The 24,860-nt window shown below is 40.2% G+C and overlaps 1 long non-coding RNA gene across 1 annotated transcript; it reads left to right on the top strand.

The window, feature by feature from the left end:
• Nucleotides 1–3,454: 3,454 nt before the first annotated feature.
• LOC122458800 lies at nucleotides 3,455–24,860 on the top strand. The gene is made up of 3 exons (XR_006279075.1): nucleotides 3,455–4,033; nucleotides 22,762–22,795; nucleotides 24,722–24,860. It is a non-coding gene; the product is annotated as an uncharacterized LOC122458800 (long non-coding RNA).

Below are 24,860 nucleotides of genomic sequence, written 5' to 3'. Positions count from 1 at the left end.
CGGGGAAATATACTGGCATTACTATATGGATATAATTATAGCACTGTAATTATACTGGTATAACTCCCCATGCAGACACTTTAATTCAGAATAATAGTGGCCTTTTTCAGTTTAGCTTAGTTTGCTTTGGAAGCAATATATGCTAAACCAAAAGAAGGCCACTACTCTTTCAATCTGTGTGTTTCCTACATTTCCTGTAGTAGACAAGCTTAGTCTTAACCAGGGTATATCAGCTGTGAGCTAGATTTGCCTTGGGCAGTGCACAGGATGGAGCCATGAAAGCAACTTCTCCCCCCACTACTTACACAATGTATGCTATGGTAGATCACATTAGCAGAGTCTGTGAGCATGGATAGCCTAGTCCTTGCTCCCTCTAGAGAACAAGTCACCTAGAAAGGGTCAGAGAGGAAAAGGGGCTTTGAGCCATTTCCCCTCTCGTCATCAGTCATGGAGTGGAGTCAGCATACCACTGGAGAAATCTGAGAGTGTGAGTGTGCATTTAAGGAAACAAAGAAATGGTGACATCTGCCTAAGTTCTTATGTGCTTCAATGCTTCACTACCATTGTAATTGACTTGTGATGCTTCACCATATGGAGTGGATGTAGTTCTTTCCCACATTTTCCTGATAGCATGGAAAAACCAATTCCTTCACTTCATGAACATTGACTGCACATGAGAAGAACTATGCCCAAATAGACTGAGACGCTCTTAGCATAATCTTTGGAATTTGGAAGTTTCTTACCTATCTGTATGGTAGACATTTTATCTTGCTGATGGATCATCTCCCATTACTTTCAGTTTTTGGACCAAAACATGGAATTCCATCATTAGCTGCAATGATATGTAGTGATGGGTTTTGCTATTTTCAACTCATTGCTATACTATTCAATTCTGTAAGGGGACTGAACATGGCAATGCTGACAGGCTGTCATGCCCAACCTGCTGTCAACCTGAAGAAATGTTGAAGTGGTTTATGTCAATTTGATGGATAGGTTACCCCTCATAAGCACAGACATTAACAGAGATACCACTAAGGAAAATATGCTTTCTCTTGTGAAAAGAATGGTTCTACAGAGCATAGTGTTGGATCATAAAAATCCCCAGTTTACACAATTCATGTCACATATATGTGAATTATCTATGAATCACAGTTGCGTCTTATTGGGAATATGACTAATCGTTCCAAAATCACTTCAATTTCAGGTTTTGGAATCTCTTAATGAAGGTCATTTTGGCCATAACCCGGAGTCACGTCTTGTGGTTGGAGATCGACAAAGATATTGAGAGGAAGGTGACATGCTGAGTACGTGTCAGCAAATTAGTGTGATCCTGGCCCAGCTTGTCTACACCCTTGGTCATGACCTCAGACTTCTTGGACACACATTCACATGGACTTTGCTGGATCTTGAGATGGTTATATGTTTTTGGTCATAGTTGATGCCTATTCAGAATGGTCCGAAGTTTTCACAATGACTTCTACTATAGCTACCGAAACCATTGGACATCTTCGCACCTTGCCTAGCCAGTGTGGTTTACTGTTGCAGTTGGTGAGTGACAATGGACCTCAATTCTGTTGTGATGAATTTCAAAGGTTCCTAGCTTCAAATGGAATTCAGCACATACATATGGCTCCATACCATCCTGCTACAAACAGACTAAAGGAATGTTTTGTACAAATTCTTAAGCATGCCTTAAGAGCTAACAAGTCTTTTTGAGTCATCAGCTGATATTATAAGAAGTCTTTCCTTTTACAGAACAGACAATATGCTTTACTACCCAGGAGTCACCTACAATTCTTTTCTTGAAGCAATCGTTGTGTATCTTTCGGAACCTGCTGTGTCCTCATGCTAACTCACATGTAGCCAAATCCCAAGTAATGCAACTGATCAATGTGAGACTTTATCATTCTTTTCAAGTAGAATGCTTGAACTCGCAACTATGGTTGTGAAGTTAAATGAACTTGTAACATGCATGTGACCTGTTTTATTTGTGGTAAAACTATCCAATGGTATTTTTATGGAAACCAGATGTGGACCAGTTGTAGCCATCAAATACTGCAGATCAGAGATGTTCTAGTAGGACTTTATTTTCCTCTGATCAAACCTCCTTCTGATACAACTCCTAATTTTGATTGTTTGGTGGAAGAAACTTTGCTACCAGGTCCAGTTGATTCCTTATCCCCGTTGTTCAGTACACTGTCTCATAACCACATTATCCCAAGTCTGCAAAAAAGAATTGTGGGCCTGAACTTAAAAAGTTGTTTAGCTAGTGAGTTGCTATTTCAGAGCAGAAAAATCCTTGCAAGTTGAGAGTCTGCAGTAGTCCACATGCAACTTTGTTTTGTTATAAAGTGTTTCATGGAAGCCATATGATAATATGTTTATATATTTTGGAAGTTTTCTAAAGTAGGGTGGAGAAATGTGATGTACTGTCCCTTTAAGTGTTTGAGCACTCCTCCCTCCCCTGTGCAAAGCCTCACTTTCATATTACTTTCAGTTTTGCAGCCTGAACAATAAAGCTAGCACTGTACACAGGCACCTGTGTTTCTACCAGCTCCCTTTGTATCTCTGTCTGTCTCTGTTGGGTCCAAATATAACAATATCCTCACCCCATTTTATAGTACTCCTTGCTGTAGCCTATAATCACATGGTCCTTCTGGGTTTTCCCAGGATTCGTGTGGCCTACACCGAAGCACAAGTGAGATCTTGATCTGGAATCTATTCAAAAGAACTAGCGTGTCCTGTTACAATGGATCAGAGTCAAAACTCTTTCTATGAGCACCTTCAAATTCTTGAGATCTTTGAAATCTAAACTCAGAGCCAAATCTGAATTTTACAAACATTAAAAATCAGGTATTCAAAACCAGAGTTCAGATCTAAATTTTGAGGCTTGAGTCTTAAAACATAAAACTCTTTATGTTTATCCTTTAGTATCCAAAGCCTTCATTTCTTTACATACTCAAAACTCCCAATAAATTCAATGAGCACATAGGATGCAAGATGGCAGGATCCAGTCTTAATAGTTTGAAAGCATTAACATAATAAACATGACCTTTTTATGTAAAGCACATTCACACACACACCTATTTTTAAAGAGTATACAATAACCAAAGAATTAAAATCTATATATCTTAAAGCAAAGAAGGGAAAATGAGGATTTTTTTTCTAGTCAAGTTTCTAATTCACCTGTACAGAATGCCATTTGCTTGAGAAGAGAGTGCTGAGCATTTACACATATAAATAACAATTGTTATTGTAATCTGGCACAGGGATGAGGTATGTGACATGCAGCCTGAAAAGACAGTCCTATGCTGTCCAGCCAAGAAGCAGCTTTGAAAGCATCAGAACACCATGTCCTCCCAGCACAGATGAAACAGATGGAATACATGTCCTTTTGCAGAGAGATTTGCCAGCTTCTCCATCTGACACACATCCTCCCCCTCCACCTGACATTTGAAGTACATTGTTTCAATAATCATTTTTTAAAAAACCATGTCTGTCTCTCATTTTGTAAAAGTCTAGCAATGGAGATGCTCTGAACATGAAGCTACGATTAAATGTGATTAATATATTTTTATTATTTTCAGTATTCACTCCCAAGTACAGATTTTGCATATAGTTGATGCACTTGCATATGCAAATTTGGTGTGCACACCAGTTGGAAATCCACTGAAAATTTGGGCCTCAAAGTAAGCTGAGACTAAAATACCACAAGATGAAATATTGCCAAATAGCCTATTGCACTTTGTGGTTTTTCAGCCATAGGGCATATTAAGCAGGAACAGCAGCAGGTCCCAGCAAGGCTTTTTTAACTCCATCTGCACTGGGAATTTTGGCAAAAGTGGCCCTACTAGCCAGCCCCCAGATAAGGATGGAGGAGCAGGACAGCTGGCCACAGTCAAAAGGAGGAAGAATCAATTGGCCAACTGGCTGTCTCCTGAAGACTGATTTGGGGAAAGGAATTTGGTTGCCTCAGAAAGAGGATACCAGATTGGAAAGGACAACAGAACTCCTGGCTTCTGCAAGAAACAAGGTAAGATGTGATGTGGGAAATGGGAAGGGTGAAGGTTTAAAAAAAAAAGAGAGAGAGAGAGAGAAGAGAAGGGGAAATAAGGAAGGAACCTTTGATGGAAAAAAAATAAATCTCCAAAAAAATTGTGCATATACAATGACCAGAAGTTCAGATACCAGCATGCTAAATGTAGCTGCTGGTTGTTATTACTTTACTGCTACATTTCTATGAATCTCCTTTCTGAGAGGCCGCTGGCATTCTGTGAGTCAGAGTTGATATAACATGTCACAGCGCAGAAACTCCCTTTGCAACCTCATTGGAAACTTTACTTTTGTTCTTTCCTGTTGTGCTGTTTCCTTTAATCTGGTTTCAGATTCAGTTTAACAGATTGTTTTTCATGTACAGGGGGGGAAAAACAGACTGGTTATTTTTTCTGATCTAGTTCACCCGAAGAAAGTTCAGATAGCCAAGGCTACAAATATAATAGCTGAGGCATTTGTGCACATTCACTGAATTATCAGTTTTTCATTCATAAGGCACTTTGTAGTGCTGGGGAGTATAAAAAGCATTATATAAAATGAATCTATATATTCTTTTAAGAAATAAATAGTTTCATAAATGGCATAAGTGGCATACCAAGATCAGCTAACATTTTTCTGAGGTGCTGAATCGAAATATTAAGTGTCAATATGTCACATTTCACTGGTCAGATGAAACTACTGAGCTTGTCCAAGTTCAATGAGGGTTTTCATGTGTGGAATATAAACTATCTATATATTTATTACAAATCATTGAAGATCCCATAACTCTCAGTGAGTGTTTTGTGCTGTGTCTGATCCTTGAATTTAACAAAGGTGAATTTCTTTGGCATAGTTGCTCCCCACATTCAAATAAACTCATTCCAGGGGAGGTGGAAGAAAGACAGTCCTTGAGTAATATGTAGAGATACTGTGGCTAATGTAATGATGTTCATTGTTCATCTGAAATTCACACAGTTGACAGAGTTCAGATACTTGCTTTATAAAGTGATTTTGTTTACACCAAAGCATTAATATATTCCATACTGAAACTAAGTGAAATTATTCACCTTCTTTAAACACAGGATGAGATGGAATTTGGATTGGTTGTTGCAGAGAGAAACCTTGGGGAGGGAACATAAGGAGAGGAAATTTCCATGAGGCTCTTCTGCTAGAATTTCCTTGTAATGTTTCTACTGGGGGAATGCAAGAGGCAGAGTTTGACATCACCCTCAATTTACTGTCCGTAAGAATTATGGGGTTTTGCCTGTGTATCTCTGGGAGAACAGAGTCTTCTGCATGGAGGCTCTGTGCCAGCACCAGAGTTTCTGGTGGATCTCCCCATTTCACTATCAGCAGGGTTCCATCTAGCTGCAGCACCAGGACTTCTTCACTAGTTGTTTTGCTGGTTCCTCCATAAAGGGAGTGTCCATTACATAGAGGAGAGAAAAGGTTAAGCAGTTTGAGGCTGTTATTTTCCAATAAAATAATAATTTTGTATGGTAGTCCACCTAGGACTCTGGAAGGTGGGGGAGGGCAGCAATGCTCCTCCACCCCAACTTAAGACCAGAACTCCAGACCCACAGAGGGTTTCCTGGTCCAAGGTTTGGGGCAGGGTCAGGTGTGTGTGTTTGTGGGGGACGGGTTGTTAAAATGCAGTGGAAGAGGCAATTCTGTTTTCCCTGTGAGAGGGATAAGATCTAAATGTAGATTGAGAGAGACTCCTCTTTCCTCGCCCTTCTGTCCGCCTCTAAAATATCATACTTAGTTATTTGTGTATATATTTACACTTGAGTGAAGCAGTTATCTGCCAAGACTGCTGAATTATATTGAACCATTCATTCTTCCATGGTAACTGTTGGCCTGATTTAGTCAAAAGAAGTCTGTTTTCAGAGCTGCATGGGAAACTGAAGCCCTGAAAGAACTCTATGGGCTTGTGACATTTACAAATAGATTTTTTGCTAAAATATTCCTTTAGTGATAAATTATTATACCCTCCTTAGATTTTAAGCATTTTACTTAAGCTGTAAGCACTTTAGGGAAGGGGCTGACTTCTTTTATTCTATTTGTACAGAGCCTAACACAATGCAGGTCTGATCCATAACTAGGGCTCCTAGGCACAATGATAATGCAAATCATAAATAATAATACAGGAGCTAAGTCAGTTTAAAAAGCATACATATGCCGTCTTGTACTTTTTCTTCCTCATGGCATCTCAAAGAATCCTTACAGACATGGGGAGCAGTACAGTGTCACCATTCATTACTGTCCATGACTTGTTCCTCCTATAAGTCTACCCTGGCCAATGTGCCTACCTACCATGTCCCACCATTTAGTCTGTGATCAACCTCTAGGTCTGTTTTGACTTCGTATTTGCATTATTTTCTTTGGCATGCTATCATGTTTGTCTTCACAGTGACCCCACTGTCAGAATCTGTTCAATTGCAGACAATCACGTTCCCTGATTTCACATCCCACTCTCCTTTGAACATCTTAATTTATCTTAAAATCATACCAGTTTACACCTTCCACCTTCCAAATAACTCTTCTGCACTGCCTCCAGCCCTCTGATGTCTGTTTCATTTAATGCAGCTGCTTCCGGACCATGGAGGAATACTATTAATATACTAGTCTGATACATTTTCACTTTGGTGCCAAACATAACACTTTTATCAGTCCATAATTTCATCAACTTCTGTGCAGCATTTGTAGCTAAAGCACATCCCTTGTTAATCTCATCCTTGATGGAATTGTCAGCACTGATCTAACTTCCTAGGTACACATAAGATTTTACTTGTTCTATGACTTCACTGCTGCTGTATTTCAACACTTTATTGTCCTTTTCTCATCTGACTATGTTTAAATACAAAAAATCTGAGAATGAGTTTATCTGTTTCTTCAAGTTTAAATGGTTACTGAAGTTGGTACTGCTGATGCTAAGTGAAAAATGACAGATATCATGTCAGAACTACTTTTTGGTTGATATATAGCCTTTCAAGTGAGGCTCACCAATCACTTTTCCAATATTAATTAACCATCTTTTAATACTTCCTGCTTTGTATAGAGGTATCATATTGTTTCCATTTTACAGGTAGGTAAACATATGTCTCGTATGTGTATGCTACAGAATTAGGTCGATTTTTTAGAAGTCGATTTTTAGAAATAGATTTTATACAGTCAATTGCGTATGTCCACACTAAGTGCATTAATTCGGCAGAGTGCTTCCTCACTACAATGACTAGCATTGACTTACGGAGCAGTGCAGTGTGGATAGCTATCCCACAGTTCCCACAGTCTCCACTGCCCATTGGAATTCTGGGTTAAGCTCTCAATTCCTGATGGGGCAAAAACATTGTTGCAGGTGGTTTATGGTACATGTCGTCAGATGCCCCTCCCTCTGTGAAAGCAATGGCAGACAATCATTTCACGCCTTTTTTCCATGCAGACACAATACCACAGCAAGCATTGAGCCCACTCAACTTAGCTCACCATCACTGCGGCTGTTGTGTCCTGGGTGCTGCTGTCAGCAGATGGTGCAGTAGGTCTCCTAACTACCGTCATCCACCGCTTCCGCTGCAACTCTGCTCTCCTGCAGACTCCATACCACGGCAAGCATGGAGCCTGCTCAGCTTACCGTCACTGCTGCTGTTGTGAGCATTATAAACACCTTGCACATTATCCTGGAATATATGCAGAACTGGGCTAAGAGATGCCAGCACGAGTTGGATTTTGATGAGGACATGGACACAGATGTTCCTGAAAGCAAAGGTTGTGGCAATTAGGACGTCATGGCGGCAATGGGGCTGGTTGATACAGTGGAATGCCGATTCTGGGCCAGGAAAACAAGCACAGACTGGTGGGACCGCATAGTGTTGCAGGTATGGGATGATTCACACTGGCTGTGAAACTTTCGCATGTGTAAGGCCACTTTCCTGGAACTCTGTGAGTTGCTTTCCCCCACCTTGAAGCACAGGAATACCAAGATGAGAGCTGCCCTGACAGTTGAGAAGCGAGTGGTGATAGCCCTGTGGAAGCTTGCAATGCCTGACAGTCAGGAATCAATTTGGAGTGAGCAAGTCTACTGTGGGGGCTGCTGTAATCCAAGTTACCAATGCAATCAATGACATTCTGTTATCAAGGGTAGTGACTCTTCGAAATGTGCAGATCATAGTGGATGACTTTGCTGCAATGGGATTCCCTAACTGTGGTGAGGCGATAGATGGAATGCATATCCCCATCTTGGCACCGGATCACCTTGTCAACCATTACATAAACCGCAAGGGGAGCTTCTCAATGCACTGGTGGATCACAAGGGATGTTTCACCGACATCAAGACGGGATGGCCGGGAAAGGTGCATGATGCTTGTATATTTAGGAACTCTGGGCTGTTTGAGAAGCTGCAAGAAGGGACTTACTTACAGCAAAATTACCGCTGGAGATGTTGAAATGCCTACAGTTATCCTTGGGGACCCAGCCTACACCTTGCTCCCCTGGTTCATGAAGCCTTACACAAGCAGCCTGGATAGTAGTAAGGAGCAGTTCAACTATAGGCTGAGCAAGTGCAGAATGGTGGTAGAATGTGCCTTTGGATGTTTAAATGCTCGCTGGCGCTGTTTGCTGACTATGTCAGACCTCAGCGCAACCAACACTCCCATTGTTATTGCTGCTTGCTGTGTGCTCCATAATATCTGTGAGAGTAAGGGGGAGATGTTTGTGGCAGAGTGGGAGGTTGAGGCAAATCGCCTGGCATCCGATTTTGAGCAGCCAGACACCAGGGTGATTAGAAGAGCACAGCTAGGCATGCTGTGCATCAGAGTGGCTTTGAAAACCAGTTTCATGACTGGCTACGGTGTGACCATTGTGTGTGTTTCTCCTTGATACAAACCCACCTCCCTTGGTTGATTTTAATTCCCTGTAACCAAACCACCCTCCCTCCCGTTCCCCTTTGAAATAAAGTAACTATTGTTTTAAAACCATGCATTCTTTTTTTATTAATTAAAAAAAAGTGAGATAACTGACTGGGTAGGGTGGGGTGGTGGAGGAGGGAAGGATAAGGCCACATTGCTTTTTGTAGCCACACTACAAATCAAACTGTTTGAATGACTACCTTCTGTTGCCTGGGCCATCCTCTGGAGTTCAGTGGCTAGGTGCCTGGAATCTCCTCCCTGCCCCCCCCCCCAACATTCTTAGACATCTGGGTGAGGAGGATACGGAACTTGGGGAGGAGGTCAGGTGGTTATACAATGGATGCAGAGGGAGTCTATGCTCCTGTTGGCTTTCCTGCAGCTCCACCAGATGCTTCATCATGTCCGTTTGCTCCCCCATTAGTCTCAGCATCACCTCCTGCCTCCACTCTTCACACTCCTGCCTCTGCTCTTCGTGCTCACTTAATGCTTTCCTGGCCTCTAACACTGAATTCCTCCATGCATTAAGCTGTGCCCTATCATAGCGGGAGAACTGCATGAGCTCACAAAACATGTAATTGCGAGTGCGGGGTTTTTTTTCACCTTCTAATCTGCGATAATGTCAGGGACAGAGATGATAAAGGGAGCGTAGAAATATTTGCACCTGGTGTGGGAGATACAAAGGGAGAGTACAATTTAAGACGATACATTTCTGAGAACAAAAGGGATACTCTTTCACAGTGAATCAAGCAATTTACAGCGGACAGCACATGTTCTTTAGGTACAAGGTAACATTTTGCCTTTTATATTGAGCACCTGCAGATATGGTGACACATCACATATGGCTGGGCAACAGAATTTGGTTTCCAGGCAGCTATGGTAAGGTACAGGGTATGTGGGGTTGGCTTCTTACTCATAACTTGTGGGAATGGTTTCAAACTGTAGCTCCATCCTTTCCCATAGCAAGCAATGGGTTGGGTTTCGTATTTAAAAGGAGGGGCTGTTTTTTTGGGTGGATGTGCAGCACACACCTCCCCTCCCCAGCCGCGTGGCTATTCTCTGGTATGATCCCTTTTAGCCAAGTGCAAACAGCCCAGCATGAACGGGGTAAATCAAACATTAAACACTATTGCTTTTAAACCCTGTACTGTAGTTACAAATGTGCACTCACCAGAGCTGCCTTCTCCAGCTTTAGGGTCGGGGATCCTGCCATGGGAGGGTATTGTGTCAAAGGTGACGAAAAGGTCCTGGCTGCTGGGGAAAACGGATTCACCACTTGCCTGATGCTCATTCTCCACCTCCTCCTCCTCATCCACAAAATCCTCCTCCCTGTTGCGTGAGACTCCCCCCTTTCAGGTGTCCACGAACAGTGGTGGGGTAGTGGTAGGTCTGCCACAGAATGCCATACAGCTGATGATAGAAGCAGCATGTATGGGGGTCTGACCCGGAGTTCTCATTTGCCACCTTTGTCTTTTGGTAGGCTTGCCTGAGCTCCTTAACTTTCACGCAGCACTGCTGTGTCCCTGTTGTAGCCTCTCTCCAACATGCCCTATGAGATTTTGGCAAATATATTTGCATTTCCTCTTTTTGATCGGAGTTCGGCCTGAACAGATTCTTCTCCTCATATGGCAGTCAGATCCAGTGTCTCTCTTTCAGTCCATGCTGGAGCTCGTTTACAATTCTGGGACTGCATGGTCACCTGTGCTGCTGAGCTCGCCATGCTGACCAAACAGGAAATGAAATTCAAAAGTTCCCAGGGCTTTTCCTCTGTACCTGGCTAGTGCATTGGAGTTCAAAGTGCTATCCAGAGTGGTCACATTGGAGCACTCTGGGATAGGTCCCAGAGTCCAATACTGTTTATTTGTGTCTGCACTACCCCAAATTCGACCCAGCAAGGTCAATTTTAGAGATAGTCCCCTTGCCGGGGAGGAGTACTGAAGTCAATTTTAAGAGCCCTTTAAGTCAATGGAACGGGGTTGGTTGTGTGGACATGTCCATTTTAAAATCGACCTAACGTGGCTAAATTCGACCTAACCCTGTAGGGTAGACCAGGGCTTAGGAACAGAGAGGTTCTATGATTTTTCTTACAGTCATACATTGGGCTCTTCTGGTGCATGGAGGAGTGAGGCCATTTTTCAACATTTTAAGAGAGTAGAATTCATTTCTATCCATGGCCGGAGTATTACTGATTGATATGACACTATCCGATGAAGTGAGCTGTAGCTCACGAAAGTTTATGCTCAGATAAATTTGTTAGTCTCTAAGGTGCCACAAGTACTCCTTTTTTTTTGTGAATACAGACTAACATGGCTGCTACTCTGAAACCTACATGTTTTTAGTTCACCAATTTATTTACCAGATGTTTATTGAAGGCATCTTGTAAAAGATTTTAGACCTTGAATGAATGTGCAGCTTCCACAGAGAAGTATACTATGAATCTCAATGTTATGTATGTTTGCAGCCGGCAATGCCCTCTGCAGGCAATTAAGAATGTTTAAAGACAGTCTTTCAAAGTGATTCCTGGTGTTGGTCATCCAGATGTCTTTTCCTTCATGTATACAATTTAGCCCACTGCTGGCATTGAAGGAAGGATTCAATTTCACAGACTCCCTTCAGGCTTTATATAGCGTTCTTGTCAGTGGTGAATAATTCTGAAAATACAGGAAAATTCCAGCATCAAATTCACAAGGGGGTTGGGGGATGGTGGTGACAATCAGGGTCCAAATACCCCAAGGGGAGATCAAGGGGTATGAACCCCAAAGAATAAACAATTGAATCAATTAGTTGTAATCAATGTTACTGTGTATAAAATATGTCAAGTATGTCTCTTTTATGATAGCTTGTAATGTTCTGAACTCAATGGTCATTATAAGATATGTATACAGATGGTGGTAATGAATTTATGTATATAGAATACTATTCTCCTGACTTGTTCTACTATTTAAAGTACAGCTCACACCAGGGAGGGGGCTGCTCCCAAACTAGTTGTGTATGCAAAACTACATTCAAGCACTCATCTATTTTCCAGTTAGGAAGAGACAATGGCGAGCCATTACAGTTAATGTACAGACAGGGAAACAGAAAAGAAAACGTCATTCTTGGAAAACTAAGAAAAGAGGAAGTTTCCCTCACTCTGAGGGCTTGTCTACACTTAAAACATTGCAGCGACACAGTGCTTCACTCTGTGTGCCAACAGGAGGGATTCTCCATCTCCCCGAGAGGCAGTGCTTTTTACACCGGAGGTTAGAGAGGTTTCACTGTGTCATTCAGGAGTGTGGATTTTTCACTTCCCTGAGCGACATAGTTATACCAACTGAATTTCCTAGTGTAGATCAGGCCTGAGTGACTATGGCTATGAGTCATACAAGAAGAAAGAAGGGGGGGGCAGAAAAACCTTTTAAAAATAGGCTTAGGGGCTAGGTATGGGTGGGTGGTTATCAGAATTTGGGCCAGCATCTCCGCGAGGTACTGTCTGTGAAAACACTGAATCCTCTCTAGGACGGGGCCCACAAACCAACTTGATAGTCATGGAGACTCCCACCCCTCCCTTGCCACACTACTACTCTGCTTCTTGGCTTGTGTCAAATCCATCTGATGCTCCTTTTTAAAATTCTTGTACCAAGAATTCCACCATCTGATCGTCAAAATCTTCCCCTCCTAGATTGTCAACCGCAGCAATGGCCTTAACTTTAAAGACGACGACTATTACTCCACTTACACACTCAGGACAAAGATGTCTAGGGAGTCCTTGTTCTCCCTCCCCCCCCCACTCCCTGAGAGTTTTCTAAGCTGTGGGTGAGAGATGCAGAGACATGTTCAAAGGATTGCGGTATGTTGAGTCCAGCAATTACTCCTGTGTTTCTGGTGGCCTGGAAGTCTCAGAAACTGGCTGGAACAGTTATCACAGTGTTCATGGCCATGCCACCTGACTAGCCTCCCGCTATCTCCTTTATTTTGCTCAGCACTCATGTGGAGACTTTCTCTGGGTAAAAGGCCTTCTTTTTCCCTGTGTAGGACACATGCACCTAGGATGTTTCTTTGCCATGTATTATCTTGAAAGGCCAAAATTTTATGCCTGCTCCAGTGATAGAGATCCTTTTTTCCTGCCCTCTCTGCTAGTCCTTTGCTTAATGCTGAAGATAGTATTAAAGTTGTGTTTGGCACTCAGAAAAGCACAAGAGCTGCAACTGTCCATGACTCTTGCACAGAGTAACAAAGATAGAGGTTTTTTGTGCTCTGGACCCTTTAAGGGTCATTGGCAAGAGCATGAAACAATCTACTCTGTAGTTATTTCACTGAGAATGAATGACATTGAACAGTGGGCATCCTCGTCATTTCTCTGTCCTCAACAGTAACCTTTATTAATTAGGAAGTAATGGGTTGGTAGACGGACAGCAGGTAGAAATACCATGTAGATAGACAAAAAGTTGGAGGGAGGCAAATAAACACAGCAGTACACAGATTAAAATATGTGTGACTGCTAGTAAAACCCCATGACTACAGGCAGCTTGAAAGATGTTTATGTTCAGATTACAGTTTTATGACTGGCTCTTTCCAATATTCATGAACATAGAGAGTATTTGCCTGAGGCATGATACGGTTGCAAAGCATTAAAACTGGTAATAATTGCTTAACACTCTGAACAACATAATTATATTTTTGAGCATTTTAGCAATTGATTTAAGGATGAACGCTGTACATTGGAAAAAAATATGATCTATACTAGGAATAAAACTGATCCTTTCATCATTTGCATTGAGATCTATAAAATTTGAAACTTTATATCTCCAGAATAAATCACATTTCTCTCATTTTACATATGTTTACATTTTACATGGTTCATCATAATCAGTGTGACCCAATAACCTCTTAATGCCAACTGGCAGAAAGCAGAGGGTGTATAGGGTTTTATAGGAATCTCCATAGTCAGATATATGCATAATAGTTTGCCAAAGGCTGGCATTTAAGATCTCTACTAAGAGTCAATAGCCCACTTGTCCTCATAATCATTGCAAAATGTATGCACAGATAATATTTAAAGAGTTATGCATCTATAATGAAAATTATGTTAAAGTCTTGGAGTTAAGGTTCGGCACCGGCAGGTGACATGCCTCAGAAATGTTCCGTTCTAGTAGGAGGTAACAGATACTTATCTCCTGGTATAGTCATATGTGTATTGTATGCCTCACAGTGGAGGCCTACTTGCATATTGAGATAGGTGCCAGTCAAAAGGCCCTTCGTTACCAGCACTCCCAGCTATCTTCGAGACACCACCGATTTCCTGAGGAAACTACAGTCCATTGGTGATCTTCCTAAAAACACCATCCTAGCCACTATGGATGTAGAAGCCCTCTACACCAACATTCCACACAAAGATGGACTACAAGCCGTCAGGAACAGTATCCCCAATACTGTCACGGCTAACCTGGTGGCAGAACTTTGTGACTTTGTCCTGAACCATAACTATTTCACATTTGGTGACAATGTATACCTTCAAATCAGCGGCACTGCGATGGGTACCCGCATGGCCCCACAGTATGCCAACATTTTTATGACAGGTTTCAGAGTAGCAGCCGTGTTAGTCTGTATTCGCAAAAAGAAAAGGAGTACTTGTGGCACTTTAGAGACTAACAAATTTATTAGAGCATAAGCTTTCGTGAGCTACAGCTCACTTCATCGGATGCATTTGGTGCATCCGATGAAGTGAGCTGTAGCTCACGAAAGCTTATGCTCTAATAAATTTGTTAGTCTCTAAGGTGCCACAAGTACTCCTTTTCTTGTTGCGAACATTTTTATGGCTGACTTAGAACAACGCTTCCTCAGCTCTCGTCCCCTAATGCCCCTACTCTACTTGCGCTACATTGATGACATCTTCATCATCTGGACCCATGGAAAAGAAGCTCTTGAGGAATTCCACCATGATTTCAACAATTTCCATCCCACCATTAACCTCAGCCTGGACCAGTCCACACAAGAAATCCACTTCCTGGACACTACGGTGCTAATAAGCGATGGTCACATAAACACCACCCTATATCGGAAACCTACTGACCGCTATTCCTACCTACATGCCTCGAACTTTCATCCAGATCATACCACTCGATCCATTGTCTACAGCCAAGCGCTACGATATAACCGCATTTGCTCCAACCCCTCAGACAGAGACAAACACCTACAAGATCTCTATCATGCATTCCTACAACTACAATACCCACCTGCTGAAGTGAAGAAACAGATTGACAGAGCCAGAAGAGTACCCAGAAGTCACCTACTACAGGACAGGCCCAACAAAGAAAACAACAGAACGCCACTAGCCATCACCTTCAGCCCCCAACTAAAACCTCTCCAACGCATCATCAAGGATCTACAACCTATCCTGAAGGACGAGCCATCGCTCTCTCAGAACTTGGGAGATAGACCAGTCCTTGCTTACAGACAGCCCCCCAATCTGAAGCAAATACTCACCAGCAACCACACACCACACAACAGAACCACTAACCCAGGAACCTATCCTTGCAACAAAGCCCGTTGCCAACTCTGTCCACATATCTATTCAGGGGATACCATCATAGGGCCTAATCACATCAGCCACACTATCAGAGGCTCGTTCACCTGCGCATCTACCAATGTGATATATGCCATCATGTGCCAGCAATGCCCCTCTGCCATGTACATTGGCCAAACTGGACAGTCTCTACGTAAAAGAATGAATGGACACAAATCAGACGTCAAGAATTATAACATTCAAAAACCAGTTGGAGAACACTTCAATCTCTCTGGTCACTCGATCACAGACCTAAGAGTGGCTATACTTCAACAAAAAAGCTTCAAAAACAGACTCCAACGAGAGACTGCTGAATTGGAATTAATTTGCAAACTGGATACAATTAACTTAGGCTTGAATAGAGACTGGGAATGGATGAGTCATTACACAAAGTAAAACTGTTTCCCCATGGTATTTCTCCCCCCCACCCCACCCCCCACTGTTCCTCTGATATTCTTGTTAACTGCTGGAATTAGCTTACCTGCTTGTCACCATGGAAGGTTTTCCTCCTTTCCCCCCCCCCCCGCTACTGGTGATGGCTTATCTTAAGTGATCACTCTCCTTACAGTGTGTATGATAAACCCATTGTTTCATGTTCTCTGTGTGTGTGTATATAAATCTCTCCTCTGTTTTTTCCACCAAATGCATCCGATGAAGTGAGCTGTAGCTCACGAAAGCTTATGCTCTAATAAATTTGTTAGTCTCTAAGGTGCCACAAGTACTCCTTTTCTTTTTGCGAATACAGACTAACACGGCTGCTACTCTGAAATCAAAAGGCTGTGAAATTTACAAGAGAGAAAATCTATGGAAAGAAACAAAACAGCCGTAAGGACAGGGGTGTCCTGTTTATGAATGGTTTCAGATTAGCAGCTGTGTTAATCTGTATTCGCAAAAAGAAAAGGAGTACTTGTGCCACCTTAGAGACTAGCAAATTTATCTGAGCATAAGCTTTCGTGAGTTACAGCTCACTTCATCGAATGCATCCGATGAAGTGAACTGTAGCTCATGAAAGCTTATGCTCAAATAAATTTTTTAGTCTCTAAGGTGCCACAAGTACTCCTTTTCTCTCTGTTTATGAATGAAGAGAAAGGATGGGACTTGTATATCTTAGGAAGCAAAGGAACACACAGGGTCCTTCACATAGGTGACAAGCTGACAGCATGTCTGTCTCTGAAAAGCGAATCACAGCCAAGCCTGGCTGTAAAGAACTGCAAGGACTTGAAGTGAGCAATACCCTAATAGACGTGAGAGTATCTACTTAATTAAGTCTAGGTTCTAGAATATGTTATGATTTTATTGTGTATATAACCATTTGTTTCCAATACTTCTCCTTGCTATTTAGTCTGAATATCTGTGCTGGCAATTAAATACATTTTACTTGATTTCACTCTGAATGTATCTAAGTACTATGTGTTAAGCAGAGTGTTGACATGAGCTGAAGCTAGTAAGCTGACGAGTACAGTTTCTTTGGAAGCAGCAAATCTGTGAATATTGTGAGCGTCTGGTAGGCCAGCAGCTGGATTTTCTAGCGAGGTGCTCAGAGGACATGGGGGTTGAAGTGTGCTTATTGCTAACCTGTAGAGAAATAGCAGGGCCTGTGATCCCTAGATGGGAGTGCTTGTGTTGCCAGTAGAGTTACGGAGCTGACCCCTGTAGACACAGACAAAGCTTTCTCATGATGCCCCAGAACCCTGGGTAATCCTGAGGGAGTATCACAGAATGTCCCACACAACATGTGCTTAAAAGTCTAATAAAACCAAAATTAGTGATACACTGATATTCCACAGGCCTGCTGCACATGTAGAAATACAAGTAGGGAAATACTCCTTCTGAAGTCACAGAAAGTTAACTTAATTGCTTTGCAGTGATCCTTTCTCAAGAGCACAATTTCTGTGACAGATCTGGAACTCAGTTAGTTTGTGCATGTCTGGAGTATTTACATTGGCTGCATTGGAGATATGCTGGATTTACACCAGAAGAATCTGCTCCTTTTACTTTGCTAGGACTCAGTATAGAATACCAGTATTGTTATATTTTTATAAAGATTTTAGCATGCAAAGTGAATATTTGTGTAAAGAACATCCCTTCCCCAACCTTCAGCATGAACAAAATCCTTTCATCTAAATTTTCGTGAATAGTGAATGCTAAAGGGTTTGAAAATGGTTGAAATGAACAGCCATTTGAAATCTGAATGGATGCTCTTGGACATGGGTTTTGAAGTATTTGGCCAGTTCTATGTATGGGCCTTTTCTTTCTGAAAGAGGAAACACAGTAGGTGGCATAAATAGAAACCCCCAGATATGGAACTGTTAGTTTAGAATTATGAAGAAGGGCTGCCAAGAATGGCTCCAAGATTAAAAAAGAAAATATAAACCCTTACAATCCAATTGTGTTCCAAGAGGAGGAGAAGGGATTGCTTCTTGCCACACCTATTATTTTTTTTACTCAAAATAATATAACCAGGGCTAATCAGAGGATGAGTCACTAAACTTGTCCATCCATAAGTATGCATGTGATTACTCCAGTCTGGATGTGGATGATCCCCCACTTACTGTGTGGTTAGAGGGGAAAGCAAAAAGAAAGAGAATGTGGAGTTGTACACTGCTGGACAAAGCAAGTCCTTTTACATGAGCTGTTCTTCTGGCCAGCTTTGCAATACTTGTGACTTGAGCACTTCTGAAACTCTTATGAAAAGTGGCTTCTTACGTGGGCTGATTTATTTTTCACTAATAGGCTGTCCCACCAGGGACCCAGCAAACAAAATCTTTCTGCTCTGGTGGTTTAAGTACCTTATAAAAGCAAGAATAATGGAATGTGCCTTACTTAAAGTACTGTGTTAAAAACAATGCAGCAGAATAGATTTAAAAATATACTTCATCTTCTTTCCTCAAAATTCACCATTTTAAACAATTAAAACTATATGTAACAAAAGATGTTCCTTGATGGTTTGGATGCATATATATTCCGTGATATAAATAAAGTCCCACTCCTTTAACCTTTAAATGTTTACTAAAGCTGTAAATCGCATATATTTCATTGCCATCTTGACAAACTCTCACTGCTAAAGGGTTTAGTAATAATGTATATAATAGCAGCTGCTGCACTCAGTGTTCTTTCTAATATTTGATGATTTATTTTTTAAGTTTTATTTCTAAAGTCTTCTGGTTAATTGTTGTGTGCTTTAATTGGACTGCAGTACACTCCTCTTTTGATCACAGTGCAAGCAGCAAAGCCACACCTGGCTAAATCTTTAGAGTATCAGTAGTTTGATGGATTACTTCAGGGTCTCTGTTACTCCTGGGCTACATAGAATGCAGCTCCTGAAACATAACAAAATGTAAGCATATCACAGGATCTAACAATGTCACTAGTGATTCCATGCTGCCCAATAGACAAGGCATGGATTTCAAACAATAGGAGTAATAACGCCATTGCCCTGAAAACATTCACTCCTTACTCCTCCGTCTGAAGGCTGAAGCTGAGACACAATGAAGTTCAAGTTCATTTGCATTCTCAAGGTGTTTCACTGCATAATTATATCAAGATATTCTTGTGCCTTCTGAAAATTAGATGCTGTGTTTTTCATATCTGCTGATTGTCTCAGATTTAGGCTAAAAACTGGAGAAATCGTGCACCTCACAGCTGACAATAATATCAAATTAGATTAGGAGATTAATCTTTTATGGCATGGTGGTGCTGTGAGATTATTCTGAATAATGTTTACCTCATTTAATCATTTTTGTGTAGACCATTTTAAAATGTTACTCAGGCAATTTATTATGAGTATCCTAACATATTTGTGTTCTTACCATAAAAACTGCCTATAAGTAGTTAATATGAGTAGAATGATTTTTAAAAATTATTTATGAAAAAAATCACTCTCAGCTTTCAAGACACCTTTGAAAAATGAGGATTACCCAGTGATCTGTGGGAAAAGTGGAGTTCACATTATTTGTACAAATGTCTGTAATAGTTATGATTCACAAATTTAGTTCACAATCCAGCAATCAAATCTATATGGGGTACTTGTGAGAAACCTCACTTATTTCAACTGGGCTGTGTATGGATGCATAGGGTCTGTCGAGATGGATCTGACTGCAGGAGTCAGGCCATAATTTGAATATTGTTGCCTGGAGAAAGTATTCTATTAAAATAGCATTTTTAAATACATCTTTTTAAAAAAATGTTTCTAAACTGTTGTGTGGACAATTGATGGGTCTATCAAAAATTGTGAATATTAATGATGTTAAACAAACTTTTTAACATTGACTTTATTCAGGCAGTCCCCAGCAAGGCCAGGAGACAGAAAACAGAATGTTGGATGCCTGATTTCCTCAAAAAAATGCTCAATTTTGTGGTATCTTGGAAAATTGCCAAATTCTGTGAGTACAGGAAAATGGAATCTACAAACATCCAATAAGAGATAAATACATCAGTTCACACCTCTTAAAACTAGGATCCCTTTACATTCAGGAAGCTGACACTGTTCCAGTTTACACTGATCCATATTTTTGAAGTTATTGCCATAACCCTAAGGATTAGAAATTTGATTTAAAAAAAACCCACACACAAAAGTTGAGATTCTGGAGCACCTTTCTAAGGGAAGAGGCCTCAGAATTGCAAAATATATAGGTTCCTGTTTACGGCAGAGATCATGAGTGTCTAAAACCATAATTTAGGATCCATCATAAAATGATGGTATAAAAATCACATGTCCATATTAGTATAGTATTTAAAAAATACTTAGATTATTTATTGATATATTATGTCTTCAGGTTTTTAAAAAAAAATATTTTGTGTTAAATGCATTCCCTTTAAACCTTAACACTGTCATGTAACCATACTTATTGTTTTCTGTAATTTATTGTTTTTAATTTGATTTTGGTAATAAAAATTCTCAATTCTGTTATTTAATTTATGAACTGGAATCCTATGAAACATGACATGAGTAGTTGATTAATTAAAATCATTTAACCATATATGTTTTATAAAGTATGTAATCAACCATTCTTCTAAAACCATAATTTTCCAATCTACTTTGTCACACTTATAAACTTTATATCGATGAGCTGTTGCCAGATTATTCTATGCCAGTCATCACCTCATGTAACACCCAGGGAATATCCTCTCAAAAATTACTCAATGCAATATCGATTTCAACAAGATAAAGTTTTTATAAGGTATTGTTAGATCTGTTACATATTTTTCCTATCAGCACAAATACTTAAAATAAAAAAAATGCCAGCTGTTTAAAAACAAGTAAAACAAAATACTGCACACAAGAATTATATAATTAAAAGATAGTGATACCAGTCAATGCCAACTATTTTCTTAAAGGTTCACCTAATGTGACAGAGCTGGGAATGTCACTCTGAAGTTCCTAGCTTGATGCACTGCATTTGTAATCCATTTCTTTTTCTCTCTCTCAATTTATGTAAAATTTGAGTGATTGTATCTTTTCCATAGTGAAGAGAGAAGCTAGTTTTCTGTTTTATAATCTTGATTTTCAATTCTAAGTGGGGAGATAGCAATGCAAGCTTATATGGCAGTAGAGAATATCTGAGTTTTTTCAGCTGTTCATTTCTATTCTTAACATTCTGAGTTTTCTTTAAAATGAGCAGTATTTGAGGGTTTTTTTTAAAGGGTAGTATTGATTTTGAATATTAGAAAATTGGCATGACTATGTTAGAGCTGACTTAAGGTTTACCCATTCCAGTTTCTTGTGTCTGAGAGAGGCCTGTACCAGATGCTTAGCAGGAAAATACAAGACAATGGTAATGGACAATTATGGAACAACTTACTCATAGGGAAGTTTCTTTCTAACCCCTATGCTTGGTTCTTGTCCTGAGAATTTAGATTCTTTCTTATATAACTGTGGATGTTATCATCATCATCATAAATGACCAACCTTTTTTAAAAATATCACTTGGTCTCAAGGATACATATGCCAGTGAGCTTCAATGAGGTTAATTATTCATGGTGTAGAAAATAGTGTTTCGATTATTAGTTTTAAATTTGTTCCTTTCAGTTTTATTGACTATGTCCTTGTTCTAGTCTTATAAGAAAAGGTGAACAGTAGCACCTTATTTAGCTTTTGTAGATCTGTTCTTAGAGCTGGGAGAATACAGGATTTTTCAGTTCATTGACAACTTCAAAAAGTTGAAAAAAATTACTGTCATTAGAAACAAAATATTTTGTTTTGACAAAACTGAAATATTTTCTTATGATTCTGAACACTGGTTAACCTTTTCGAAATTTTAAAAATAAATCTAAAGGGAACTTTTAAAAGAAAAAAATATTTAAAACCAAAAAAATCAAAACATTGCATTTTGTTTTCTGTTGAATCTGAATGTTTTGAATTGAGGTAGGGGCACTCTGTTATATCCCCTATTTTTTTTTTGGTCTTTTCTTCAAACTAGACAGTCCCAATCTTTTCCGTTTCTCATCTGGCTGGAGTGACTTCATGCCTCTAATCATTTTTTGTTACCAGTAATTGAAGCTCTTCTATTGCTGCTATATCTTTTTGAGAGAGGGTGACCAAAACTGAACACACTATATATTAATATATGAATATATTAATGGCATTTTTCAGACAGTCATAGAACCATCAATTCCAAGGCCAGAAGGGAACGTGATCATCTAATCTGACCTCCCGTATAAACAAGCTATAGAACTCCCCCAAAATAATCCCTAGAGCAGATCCATTAGAAAAAAACATCCAATCTTGATTTACAAATTGTCAGTGATGGAGAATCCAGCACGATCCTTGCTAAATTGTTCCAGTGGTTAATTTCTCTCACTGTAAAAATGTACAGTGATTTCCAATCTGAATTTGTCTATCTTCACCTTCCATCCATTGGATTGTGTTATACCTTTCTCTGCAAATTGAAGAGTCCATTATGCCATATTTATTACCCATTATTACTTATAGACTGTAACCAAGTCACCCCTTGGTCCTCTCTTTGTTAAGCTAAATAGATTGAGGTCTTTGTGTCTATTACTATAAGGTATGTTTTGTAATCCTTTAATCATTCTCATGACTCTTCTCTGAATACTCTTCATTTTTTTAACATCTTTCTTGAATTGTGGTTACTAGAACTGGATAGTGTATGCCAGCAGCAAGTCACACCAGTGCCAAATAGAAATGTAAAATAAGCTCTCTGCTCCTACTTGAGATTCCCCTGTTTATGTATCCCAGGATCACATTAGTCCTTTTGGATACAGCATTCAACTGGAAGCTCATGTTTTGCTGATTATTCACCATGACCCCTAAATCTTTTTCAGAGTTACTGCTTCCCAGGATAGAGTCTCCCATCCTGTAAGTATGGCCTATATTCTTTGTTCCAATATGTGTACATTTACATTTAGCCATACTAAAATGCATATTGTCTGCAACCAGTTTACCAAATCATCCACATTGTTCTTTATCAGCATTTCTCAAACTGGGGTCCGCAGACCCCTGGGGTTCTGCAAGGGTACTCCATGGGGTCTGCCAGCCCTGCTGATCAACTCCTCCCTCTCCCTCCCAGTCCCAGGGCAATGGCTGTTCAGCAGCATGCAGTAGGCGCTGAGAGGGAGGAGAAGGCACATTTGTGGGAGGGGTTGGAATCATGTCTCGGTCCTCCGGCCCTGCTGATCAACTCCTCTCGCTCTTTCCCAGTGTCTCTGGGAGGCACTAGGAGGGAGGGAGAGGAGTTGAGGGAAGGAGTTGATCAGTGGGGCCAGCAGACCCCCTGGAGTACCCTTGGTTCCCCAATGTGCAGAAGGTGCTTGGAGGGAGGGGGAGGAGAAAGGATGGGGCACGCTCGGGGGAGGGGGTGGAAAGAGGTAGGGAAGAGGAGGGGTGGAAAGAGGTGGGGAAGAGGAGGAGTGGGGGAGGGATGGGGTGGGGGCGGGGCCTGCAGTTGAGCAGGGTGCTTGGGGGTCCATGAAATTTTTAAAATCAAAATGGGGGTCCTTGGATTGCTAAAGTTTGAGAACCACTCCTCTATATTACTGTGCTCTTCATTATTTACCACTCCCCCATTTTTTGTGTCACCTACAACTTTATCAGTTACAATTTTAAGTTTTCTTCTATATCATTGATAAAAATATATTAAATCTTAACTTTTCTGTAACAAAATCTTTGATTGTGAATATGCCTAGGTATCTTACAAGAATATACATAAGAATTTTCTGTCTTGAATAGTTTATAATCTAATGACCACATCATGTTATGTTGTGCAAAATCCAGGAGATAACCCAACTTTTCAAAAATTAATCAGATACAAGTCTTTATTGAGGATAGGTAAATAAAACAAATATGGAATTTGATATCTGGAAAAGATGTTAAAAAGTGAACTTCCAAAGAGAGTTAGAACAGTGTTCAGACTATTATACGTCATGAGTATCTTACCTGAACTTCCCTCATCCCCATAAATCATACTTCTCTTGAAACAGATGAATGCACATAAAAACTGTAAGCCATATTGGTTGAGATTTCTTGACATTAAAGAGGGAATCAAAATCAGGCTTATACTGGAAAGGAAATCATTACCTTAACAATAGAAAGACTACTATGTATCTATCATTCAAAAGGGATTGGACATCCAAATCCGTAGACAGTTTTCACAATCTCAGCCTAGACATTCATGTGCTGCAATACACTCAAAATACTAATACTTTAAGACTGGGATATATACATATTACCATTTTGTTACAGTGAAACATTTTACATAACCAAAGAAACACAATGCAATTTGAATGTTATTTTTGTAATTTCACAAGTTGCCAAGTAATGAAGTACTATATATTATAGGTTTCAGAGTAGCAGCCGTGTTAGTCTGTATTCGCAAAAAGAAAAGGAGTACTTGTGGCACCTTAGAGACTAACAAATTTATTAGAGCATAAGCTTTCGTGAGCTACAGCTCACTATATATTATGTCCGTTTAGGCAGTACCTTATATTTTAATATATTTTCTATAACATTTAGAATGTTTGTTCAGTGTGTGTGTGTCTGTTTGTGCGCACACATGCATATGTGTATTTGGACATAGCAAAATAATTAATGTTAAATCTCTGCTCTGTTTTCCCCATTCACACATCATGTCTTGTAAGCTACATTTAAACAAATGCTTTCTACATCTTTGGAATGGCTATAATTTAATTGTGTAGACTTAATCTGTGTTTTCTTAATCTGTGAAATATTTGACCATTGCCTCCTATCAGAGCACACTTGTTATTCATTTTCACACCTCTCTTTCAGAGTCTGAAGAGCACAGGATAGTCTGTGTAATATTGCCTGAGATGTTGAAAGCAGAAGAGAAGAGGATGTATTTTTTTTAATATCAAGAGAGCAACATCAGAGTGCATTGGCTCACTTGCTCCAGGAATACATGTACCCT

The sequence above is a fragment of the Dermochelys coriacea genome, chromosome 2 (assembly GCF_009764565.3).
Source record: "Dermochelys coriacea isolate rDerCor1 chromosome 2, rDerCor1.pri.v4, whole genome shotgun sequence".
NCBI lineage: Eukaryota > Metazoa > Chordata > Testudines > Dermochelyidae > Dermochelys > Dermochelys coriacea.
Note: the sequence above shows the minus strand (reverse complement) of the source record. Positions and strands in the feature narration are given on the sequence as shown.